Raw genomic sequence first — 12557 nt, forward strand, 5'->3', positions numbered from 1 at the left:
TGAAAGGCCTGATTGGCTCCACACAATCTACTAACTGGCTCTGCCCCACTTCGCTCCCCTTACCTACCCCCATATCCCACCCACCCCCAGTGGCCCTACACTTATACTTCCTTTACCACACCCTCTCCCAGAAACAACCTATCCTATGCAACTGTCAATTAACACAACTCCACCTCATCCCTCCTAACTTACTTTCTCTATTGCCTTTTCCTGTAGTACCTTACCTTATCCACAAAGACTATACCTTACCTATAATTCAAATTGTAGTTATATTCTAACTCTATCTCTGTAGAGTTTTATAACTATTCTTAGCAGTATGTCTTCTAAAACTAAAACTATCATAACTAAGACTTCTAAAACTAAAACTAGCCTAACCAAGCTAATACTCATATCCACACTTTTTCTAGTCCTCACCTTGGCCTATCTCCTTACTTCCTATGAAACAGTTAAATATTACCACTTTAATTACTCTCTAAAACAAACAGCCACTCAATTTACTACCCAAACACATATTCATTTAAACATCACATCCACCTCCAACTACCTGCTAGCCAAATATCATCGACTTATACATATTAAATTCAATAATCCAAATATAATGAGACTGAAATATCTAACCAGCTTCTCCTGCAAACCACCTTTAGAGCTTAAAACCCCAACCCTAAACGATGGTGACATCCACCCTAACCCAGGACCAACCAATGTCTCCACTGACACAACTTATAGTATCACAAACTCTACCCTTCCAACCCTAACCACTGTCTCAAACACCTTACTTATAGGGCATCTCAGTATCCACAGTATCAACAACAAGATTGCCCATCTCCATGCCCTCCTTGATATTCACTCCTTTGACATCTTCTGTCTTACTGAAACTTAGTTGAAACCTGGTACTAAAGACAATGCAATACTTCCCCCAGGCTACAACATATTGAGACTGGACCGCATAAAACGTAAGGGTGGGGGAGTAGCACTGCTGTTTAAGACTGGACTATAGATCTCCTCTGTACCTTATAACCCACTACAGGATAGTACGGCTGAACTCCTTATTTCTAAACTACAACTAAACCCTAATAAATCAATCTATATCATCTGTATCTATCTACCTCCTGGTAATAATAATACCATTATAGAGAATATCCTAAGTTGGGTATCTTCTACTTACCCACAAGAAACTATCATATTAGGAGACTTTAATTATGACTGGTCTTCTGTCAATACAGATAATCCTGCCTCACATATTAATCTTCATGGCTTTACTCAGACAATCAACACCACTACAAGAATCAATAAACCTAACAACAAAGAAAGTATTTTAGACTGGATTCTTATTAACAAACAACAACAAACTTATTTAGTAGGAGCTCTGCCTGATGATGTAAGCGATCATACCTTAACTTACATCATAAGACAAAAGAGTGACATTACTAACACCCCAACCTATAGGATCTCATGAAGCAATAAACACTTTAACCCATTATTATTTCAAAATGAACTAAAGGCCTGTAACTGGAACCCTCTAAAAATTCTCCCCCTTGCAGAAGCTGTTAAATATTTCAATGCCAAATTCTTAAGAATCCTTGATGAACATGCTCCAAAATGACCTATTAGAGTTAAATCCAAGCCAGCCTCCTGGCTGTCTAAAGAGACAAGAAAAAAATATTACTTAGGAACAAATCTTGAGCTAAGTGGAGAGCTACTAAAACTACCTCTGATCAACAAGCCTTTAGACAGTTAAGAAATAGTACTAACAAAGCCATCTTCACAGACAAAAAGAACTACTATTGTAAATTACAGCAAACTCATCATAACAACCCCCAAAAGGTTCTGGTCAACCTTAAATAGACTCCTACACCCAGGCCAGTCTAGTACGCCTTCCCCCTTAGGGGCTGAAAAGAATGCCTCACATCAAACTGCCAACGCCTTTAATACCTTTTTTACTGACACCATTAGTTCACTAGCCTGTCACCTTTCCATAGACAAGTCTAGCCTCCCTAGCTCCACATCTCCTAATCTCCCTATATTCCAACTACAACCCATCTCTACCACCTATATCCAAAAACTTAAACCCTGTACCACCTCTGCTGATCAGTTACCATGTGAATATCTTCAAAAAGCAGCTGAAGCAGTTGCCTATCCCATATCCATCCTTATAAATAGAACCATCATTGAAGGAACCATCCCTGTTATCTGGAAAATCTCCCACATTATCCCTTTACATTAAGGAGGTAACTCCAATGAGTATTCTAACTACAGGCCTATAGCACTCTTATCACCCTTAGCAAAAATTATGGAGAAATGTATTCACCGTCAGATAATGGACCACATAACTCAATATAACTTACTAGCTAACTGCCAGCATGGCTTTAGGCCATTTCATAGTACCACCACAGCTCTCCTATCCTTTACAGATTACATCAATAGAAACCATAACAACAACATCCTCTCAGCACTCTTTACAGAACTGTCAAAAGCCTTTGATATGGTAAACCACCTCCTGCTCATAAAAACCCTAGAATCTCTTTCTCTAGACCCCAAGGCTGTTCACTGGTTCATTTCCTACCTTAGCAACAGGCAACAGGCAGTTCTCTGGGAAAAAAAACTTTCATCCCTTCTGCCAGTCTTTCTTGGTGTCCCTCAGGGCTCCATTCTAGGACTTCTTCTCTTCTCGTTATTCATAAAGGGCCTACATGCTGCAATACCTCAAGCTACATATATACAATATGCAGATGATTCTACACTCGTATGTTCTGCTAAAACCACATCTGAACTACAAACACTAACACAGAATGTATTTAGCAGAGTTGAGGCATGGTTCTTGAAACATTGCCTCCTTTTGAATGCCAAAAAAAAAACAAACTTCTGCTCTTTAGGCCTAATAGTAAGTCCTCCCCATAGAATTCTCTATCATATCCAATAATGGCACACATATATCCCCTGACTCTACCACCAAGCTGTTAGGTATCACAATCGACAATAACCTCACTTTTGATAATCACATTAATAACACTATTAAAACCGTAAATAGAAAACTGGGCTCCTTCTACAGAATTAAAACCTTCTTAACTCCAACAGCCAAAACTACACTTGCTCACTCTCATCTTATTTCTACTCTTCTTTACGCTTCACCCATATACACTAACCTAAAGAAAAATAATCTCACTAAACTAGCAAAGACATACAATAGCATTGCCAGATTTGCTACTGGGAACCCATTTAGAACTCACCACTGTTAGAACCTACAGCAACTAAACTGGCTTGAACTAAAAAACATGCTGACACTTTCCCAACTCACCTTTATCCATAGGATATTTTACCAACCTAATAACACCCCTATACTTTCTAACCTTATCTCCCCTTATACTAATCTAAATTCATTACATTCTTCGAGCAAACTTCTTGTGAGGTTAACTAAGTCTAACAACATCGCTATTCTCCAATACCATAGGTAAATATTGGAATATTCTACCTACTGCTCTAACTTAAAACACACTGGTTATGCCCATGCATCAATTCTGACTAATCTTGTGATTCCACTAATTATTCTTTTATACTACCTTCTTTCATTATTCTCTACTGCTTCCCCCTTGGGAAGCTTGTTTCAAAAGCACCCTTGCAAGTAGTAACTGTTACAAATTATTATAAAACTTTAGATGTGTAATTAATTGCTGAATGTACTGTATATTTCCACAGATGTTTTACTATGACAGAACTCTTCTATCTTGTATTCTGAAATAGAAATTGGGTGATGTCCTACCTAGTATATATGCATGATTAGTGTAATGTAATTTAGAATCATGTTTTTGCCTGGTATTTTCTACCTCCTTTCTTTGTTTTTGTAGATAATTTCTCTGTGTTTGTTTCTATATTGAGCTTTTCTCCCCGGGCCTCTGCTGAAAATGGAAATGTGTCCAGTTGGACTAGCCCGGTAAACAAATGTAAAATACAATAAATAAATAAAATAAATATATATATATATATATATATATATATATATATATATATATGAAGACTGAACGTTGTGACAATCAAGCATACAAAAAGAATGAGGAGGGAATCAACAGCAACTCCAGTATTATTTAGTGCTGTCAGCGTATGTCATATTAAGCTGGGCAGGGGTGAGCAAAGCACTGCTACTCACACCACAGGCAGGACACTACCAGTGGGAGTAACATTGTCGATCTGCTAAGTCTACTTTACAAACAATCACAAGGTAGTCCCTGGTGGGACTACCCAAAAATTGCTAGGATGGTTGGACTTCTGACCATTACACAAGCAAGGGCAGGTATGTTCAAGGACTAAATGGTGGGAGAGCCTGATGATACATGGGTTGGGACAACATACGTGTAGGGTCCCTAACACTAGGGAGAGGGCAATGTGTGGATGTGTGTCATGGCTGTGATAGCAACAAGAGAATGGATGGTTTGCGTGTATGTCATACTTGGGTGGGGTGGAGGAACCATGGGTATGAAATTATGGATACAGGTGTGTCAGGGTTGGATGACCTGGTTCTAATTGGACCACCTCATGGAGGTCAGCGAGTCCGTTATAAGTATATATGCATACACACATGCACACATCTATATGTAGAAGTACATCCCCTGTAACACATTCATTCCTTTTACAGACATAAATAACATGAAAATGCCCCTACAAACCTTGACAGTAGATAGAATAATAGGTTGTGCATAAGAGGGAAGGGACAAATCTGCAAAAATGCAGAAGTGTGTACATTGTCCGAAGTCAGTGCTGTTCTCAAAAAATCAAATGTAAGGACTTGCTCACACATGGAATAATTCCTGTGATCTGCCTGCTACTGCAACGCCAATCACTAAACCGGTCATATTTGTAATATAATTTCGCCAAACTCGTACATTATTAGCTCTCATGTGTAATGTGTGCGTTACCTCAACGTCATAGTTATTAATTTATTGTAGTGTCATGTGAACAGGAGTAATGATGTAATGAAGTATAGAGTCTAATCTTGAAATAAAGATGTGTGTCCCAGGTGGGACAACCCAAAAATTGTGAATAGTGTCCCATTGGTCACTCATTTCACCAATGTGTGTGGACTAAACTTTTGGGATGTCTGAGGATAAATGTAGTGAGTCAACCCATGGGATGGGTCTACAGGAGTAGGGAGTGGCCAATGTGTAGTGGTGTGGATACACCGTGTATCCAACTGGAGAATGGATGACTGCTGTGTCAGTGAAGTGTTCGGGTGGGTGTTTGGGGAACTAGGATCCATGGGTATATGTGTATATATGCAAATGAAGCAGCACAGCAAAACTCAAAATCCTGAAAACACAAATAATGCTAATATGTCACTATAAAGACACTAATATCTACCAACTGACCCTGACCCTGACCCTAACCCTAACCCTAAGGTCCGTCACTATCGCACACTCACCTGAGCCGCGCCCTAACCCTAACTCACTTAAACCGCCTCTAACCCCAATATTTGTTACTATTGCATACATGCCTAACCTGCGCCCTAACCCTAACTCACTTAAACCGCCCCTAACCCTAACATAAAACCAACCACACACTTACCTGACCCCAACGCATGACCTAACACCACAGGGCTAACAATAGCAAAGCCACAATGACATCAGTATGTCTATTTTGTGTTTTCAGGATTTTGAGTTTCAGGATTTTGGGCTTTCAGGATTTTGGGCTTTCAGGATTTTGAGTTTTCAGGATTCTGAATTTTCAGGCTTTTGGTTTCAGGATTTTGATTTTCAGGCTTATGATGTTTCAGGCTTCTGAATGGGAACCATATATATATATATATATATATGTATGTATATATATATATATATATATATATATATGTATGTATATATATATATATATATATATATATATATATATATATATATATATATATATATATATATATATATATATATATGTATATATATATATATATATATATATATATATATATATATATATATATATATATATATATGTATATGTATATATGGTTCTACCTCACTTCAACGACACGGAACATCGACAGGAAATCATGAGCCCCAGAAGATCGACAGCGCAGAAGACCGACGACGGGACCAAGAAGATCGACAAGCAGAAGACCGACCCGACGGATGAAAGCACCGCCGAGGATGCCGTAATGGGAAAAGGCTGTGTAAGTATGCGGTAGTCCCGGACGTTAGGGTGCGAGTAAGGTAAGTGGGGATAGGGGTGGGTTAAGTGAGTTAGGGTTAGGAGCGGTCAGGTAAGTGTCGTAGTGATTGTGTTTGGGTTAGGGGTGGGATAAGTGAGTTAGGGTTAGGAGCGGTCAGGTAAGTGTGCGGTAGTGATTGTGTTTGGGTTAGGGGCGGATAAGTGAGTTAGGGTTAGGAGCGGTCAGGTAAGTGTGCGGTAGTGACGGACCTTAGGGTTAGGGTTTGGGTCAGGGTTGTAGGTAGTTGTGTATGTGTGGTTTAGTGTGGGTTTGTAGGGATTTTGGTGTGCTTGTGTTGTGTATGTGGTTTTGGACGGGAATGTGTTTTGGTTGTTGATTGTGGTGTGTGAAGTGTATGAGGTTTCGTGTTTGTGTACCGCGGTTATTTCGTTGTCGGGCATGTGGGATTTCGTGTTTTTGTACTGTCGGTTATGTGGTGTCGGTGATTGCGTTGTCGGTGTTGTGGTGTTTCGTTTATGTGAGGTAGAACCATATATATATATATATATATATATATATATATATATATATATGTGTGTGTGTGTGTGTGTGTGTGTGTGTAAATATACACATGTAATAGCTAGGATATGATACAGCAGTTACGAATTACATATGTTCACAGGCCGTGCAAATGGGGGTGAGGGGTCCAATCAACAAACGTGTAACAGGTAGTATCAACCACCCCCACCTAGACAGGTGAAACATACAAACACACGATACAAGTAAGCACACCACTGCTTCCCAGACCACAGGCAGGATACTACCAGTGGGAGAGACCTGCCAGGTCTAATCTTGAAACAAAGACATCAGTGTCCCTTGTGGAACACCCCAAAAATTACTGATCATCGGAGTCAGTCCCTGTAATGGTTCATCAAACCAGGCTGTAGACATACACGGACCAGTAGGTTGTGCAAGCCTGATAACCCATGGGTCGACACGACATACAACATGGGTCCTGACACGCGGAGAGTGGGCAGTGTGTAGTGGTGTGGTTAGACCCCACCTGCCCTCACAGTAAGGATGAGTGCTGTAGAGGAGGGGCAGTTGGGGGAACTATGGGTATGTAATTATGGGCCCAGGCGTGTAGGTGTTGGCTGGTGAAGTTGTATTAGGATCTCCCTGGGGATGTAAGTAATATTCCAAATTGGGCAGAGCTTACGCCCATACCTCTCAACCCCTAAGAGAAAAACCACTGGACAGAACATAAACCGTTGGGTAAACAAATAGGGACAGAAAGTACATATTCCACTTACAAACTTAGAAAGCTGATAGAATAATAGGTATGCATTAACACGACTCGGCTGAAGGATGTGGGGTCCTAAACCCAATTACTTGTCTGCATTTAATGGTGTCAGTTCCCAGGTATTTGCCAGACAGGTGCAGATTGTAAGAGGAGCACACCAATAGTATGAAGCAAACTCAGGACAGGCCACGGATTCTGTACAGTCGACCGGCATAATTACGCCTAATGGGCAGGCATTCCCGATATAGGTCCCACCGCAGCACAGTCCAGTTTAAATGGCTAAGTATGGTATGACCATATGTGTCGTTGCATAACCCACTACACAACATCTACAAATACATGGTCGCAACACCCCACTGTAGGCATGTATGCCAATGTAATAGGCATCACAAGGTATTATTGTAGTCCTCACCCCCACCCAGGGGTGTGAGTGTCAGATGCAGACACCAAATGCAGTGCATTTGCAAGTGTGGGAGCAAGCGGGTGTAAGCCTGTTTGGCTGCCTGTATGCAAGTATCACACTGGTGAAGCAATGCAGAGGCTAACTGAGTGGAAGAAACTGTAACCGGGGGTTAGCATTGCTTAGAACCGCACAAACCCGCACACACCCGCTCACAACTCCTTTAAAGTGCCTTATTCACTCTGTACCCAACAGCTCGTGTTCTGGCCAGCAACAAAATAAACAGCCTCTGCAAGACTAGAACTCAGGACCCTGTAAATCACAGTCACAGTAGTTAACCACTATGCCATGATAGCAATACATATAAAGGAGGTATCAGCAAACTAATCCTCACCACAGGGAAATCAAATCAAACATGCGAACTGAATCTATGTACAGTGTAATGTTCTATAACCTGCCACAGACCATAAATATGTGAATTGGAGTAGTGCAGTAAACATAGAGTTGAGGTGTCACTGTAATAAAGTTATGAAGTCCCCAGGACCCTATACAGTGTATGTACACATGAATGATGGATACCAGACACATATATAACCTGTAATGAATAAGACATAGCTTAGCCTTTTCGAAACTGGCCAATTAAGGAAAAGTGCGGGAATCTGGCCCTACTTAAACCGAAGAGGCGGGAATATGGCTCATAACTGGTTGTAGCATCCCCCTACAGGCAGAATGGCTAGAGTGGGAGAAGGCACTCGCTTTAGAGTGCAGCGCTGGGGCATCCAGGAATCCAAATTCATAGTATGGCTCCTGGTAAAGCACCATGACAGGAGACTACTGCAGGGCCAGTACCAGGGCTCACAGTACAAAACGGAGGCCTGGGACAGTCTTGCCCGTGACCTCATTAGTGCCACAGTTATCCCCCAGACTGGTGAGCAGGTCAGGCACCACCATGCAGACCTGAAGCGGTGGAGGGGGGGATGTCCTGGAACAGTGGATCCAGGAAGCAAGGCAGATGCAGAATGTCCCAGAACTGAGTAAGTACTCCTTCCACTATGTAGTTAATAATTGCCTAGCTTATGTATATTATAGATAGGTATGGCTAAATATCACTGTACTTCTCTGACAGCTGCAGATGAGTGTGCTGCAAACCAGCAAGCCTATGATGCTAGGCTTCAAAGGATGCATTGCGAGGCAGGTTAGTAAATAGTCTGCATGCACTGTCATAACAAATAAATGTAAGAGCCTCAGAAAATGTTGTACCAGTATACAGATTTGTGTAATATGCTGCAAATAAAGGTGTAACCCCTGCATTGCTTCTATTTACTCTGCAGTCATAGGTTCATAGGTTCATACTAGGCTATCTGCCCTAGGGCATTTATAAGCCTAGCCAGAATGTGTTTGGTTTTCGCCACCCATTTTAAATTTATTTTGCTATGCCCTTTTTCGAGGTTAGTATACTGTGCCTCTGTCTAACAGTGACACAGAAGTGATACCCGGGGTAAACCTATGATCTCCCATCCACTCATCAAGATTCCTCTTGAAGAGAGTCAATGAGGGACTCTGCCTAACCTGGACTGGGATTTTATTCCAGAGTGAAGGGAGCCTCTGGGTTATGAATCTGTCCCTCCAGCGTGTCCTATTTATTTCAGTGCTGAGGTTCAAGTCTCTCGAGCGCGTAGCTCGATGGGATTTAGATTTTCTGAGGTGCAGCATGTCCATTAATTCCGGGTTGGACATGGCTTTATACGTCAGGCACAGGTCACCTCTAAACAGGCGGTATGCCACTGAGTAGAGCTGGAGTTTCTTTAACCCGGCAGCATATGGCATCTGTTTGAGCCCTTTGATCCTCTTGGTGAGGTACTTTTGGGGTTTTTCCAGTTGCTGCAGGTGTCTGGTAAGGTACATCCCAAAAGGGGCATTGTACTCAATTATGGGCCTGATGAGGGATGAGTAAAGAGGCACGATGACCTCCCCTGATCTAGATGTGAATCCCTTCATGATTAGGTGGGCTATATAAAATGTTTTTCTAACCACTTTGGCCACGTGGTTGTCAAATGAGAGATTGCTATCAACTTGGGTCCCCAGGTCCCTAATTACTTCTTCTGTACTTAATGGATTACCACCTATGTGGTAATTTGTGGGCACTTTGTTTTTGCCAAAGGGGATGACTATACACTTTTTGGTATTTCGCTTGAGGCCATGGCTCTGGCACCAGTTGTCTGTTTCTATGAGGCCCTTTTGGAGGATGCTTGTGTCGGCTGGAAAGTCGATTATGGTGCCCAGTTTTCAGTCATCTGCGAACTTGGTCAGCCACAGTCCTTCCGTGTTGGCCTGTACCTCCAAGAAATATATACCGAACAAGAAAGGTCCCAGGACTGAGCCTTGTGGGACACCACTTGTAACTGGTTTGGAGTCTGACATGGCTCCAGCAATTCTAACCATGTGGGTTCTGTCCTTGAGCCAGTTTGCAATCCATCTAGTGACATAGGGGTTTATATTTAAGCTGGTGAGCTTATCTATAATGCCCGAGTGGGGTATTGTATCAAAGGCTTTTGCGAGGTCCAGGTAGGCTGTGTGGACCACCTTCCCCTCGTCAATGGCCTTGGTGACTGTTTCAAAGAAATCAACCAGGTTTAAGAGGCAGGATCTGCCCTTAACAAAGCTGAACTGGGTAGGATCCAGTGTCTGTAGGTCCCCAATATCTTTATTTATGAGGTCCATGATGATCCTTTCCATAGTATTGCAGACCAAGCTAGTCAGGCTTATGGGGCGATAGTTTCCAGGATCCGTTGAGGCACCACCTTTATGGAGAGGGACCACTGTTGTTGTACGCCACTCTTTGGGCACATATCCTGTAGTAAGGCTGAGATTGAACAGTAGTTTTATATTTGGGTTTAGCTCTTCTTGGAGTTCATGTAGGATGCAGCCCGGGACACCGTCTGGTCCCATTGATGCTGTGTTTTTGCTTTGGAGAGGCGGCTCTTACCTGAGCATCTGAGATGTCAGGGGGGCAGCACTCTGCTGGGATAGATATTTGCCCTTTTGGTGGGGAGGGGGGGGTTTGCGCTGAACTTGTCAGCTAGGATGTTGGCAATGTCTGTGGGTTCGGTGTATTTTTTGTCATTTTGGACTAATTCTGAGCATATCTGGGAATTACCACCCAGGTTCCTAACATAACTAAAGAAAGCCTTGTGATTATCCTTAGTGTCCTATGCAATTTTTCTCTCGAAGCTGGCCTTAGACAATTTTATGAGTGCCCGTAGTTTTTTGCTAATACTGATCAGTGATGCCTTCCCTTTTTTGGATTTTGCTCTATCATTTATTAGCTTCCTCCTTCTATCGTATAGTTTGTTTATGGCTGGGGTTCACCAGACAGGATGTCTGCCTTTGGAGGATTGGGTCTTGGTTTTATTTGGGATTGCATGATCCATGCATTCCTGAAGGTGTTCATAGAATGCGTTTATAAAGGATTCTGTGGTCTGGGCCGTATTTTCCACAGGCCCGGGGGCTTTGAAGGATTCCACCTCAGTTTTGAGGAATGTGAAATTTGCTTTAGAGAAGTTTTTCACTGTGGTTTTCTGGGCAGGGGGTGGGGTCGGGATGTGAATATCCAGTGAGATTAGTTTATGGTCTGATCTTACCAGTGAGGGATACACTTCTGGTCTGGAGCATAGAGTCCCCATGTTGGTGATGATCAGGTCCAGTATGTTTTCCCTCTTGTGGGAGTGGTAACAAGTTGTTCCATAGCATTTGAGTTTATAAATTCTAGGAACCTTTGGGCTAGGGTGTTGGAGCTAGAGTAATGCTTCCAGTCTATGTTTGGGTAGTTGAAGTCGCCCAATATAATGGTGTTTGGAGAGACCTTCATATTTTCCAGTGTTCTCAGGAAGGCCGAGTGGGGTTCCTGGGTTTGGGAGGGTGGTCTGTAGCAGGCTATAAACTGGAAGGCAGTTTTACCCACTGTTAGTTGCACATGGATAGTCTCTGATGCTTCGTGCTTTGCCACCAACCTGGAGGTGTGGGTATCTTTGATGAATATTGATACTCCCCCTCCTTTTGTGGTTTGGTCCAAGTTTTGGGGCTGAAAAGCATGGTATGAGGTATAACCTGGAAGTGCTGGGGTGCTCTCTGGAGCCCTGAACCAGGTTTCTGTTACTGCACAGATATCGATGTTCTCCATGGTAAGGAGAGTTTCGAGTGCATGCATCTTGAGGTTTAGACTTCTGGCGTTGAGTAGCATTACTCTTAGTTTCTTATCCCTTGTGATACCTATGGAGGTGGGTTTGTCTTTTGAGCCTTGCCTAAAAAAGGCACTATAGGGGTAGCAAGAGCCTTTGCCAATATCCAAAAGCCCAGGGGTGACAGGTGCAAGCCATCCCTAGCGAAGCATCGTGGCTTGTCGAGCATATCCTCCCAAGCTGACAGGCATTGGATCCCCTTTGAATGACACCAGTACTTAAGCCAATTGTTGAAATTGATCATCTTGTCTTCATATTGTGGCATCATTCTTGGTGAGGGTAAGATGCTACTCAAGGTCAGGGTCATACCGGCCTGGGCTACATGCTCAGAGAGCTCCTCTATGTCTCTTTTCATGTAGTCCAGGGAGGTACGTCTCAGGTCATTCACACCAGCATGGACAATGACTGAGTCATATTTGTACTTGCCTTGGAGTGACCTGATTGCTTGTGTTATGTGGCGGATCCTAGCGCCCGACGGGCTGTTCA

The sequence above is a fragment of the Protopterus annectens genome, chromosome 14.part0, assembly GCF_019279795.1.
Source record: "Protopterus annectens isolate FY-2018-M chromosome 14.part0, PAN1.0, whole genome shotgun sequence".
NCBI lineage: Eukaryota > Metazoa > Chordata > Ceratodontiformes > Protopteridae > Protopterus > Protopterus annectens.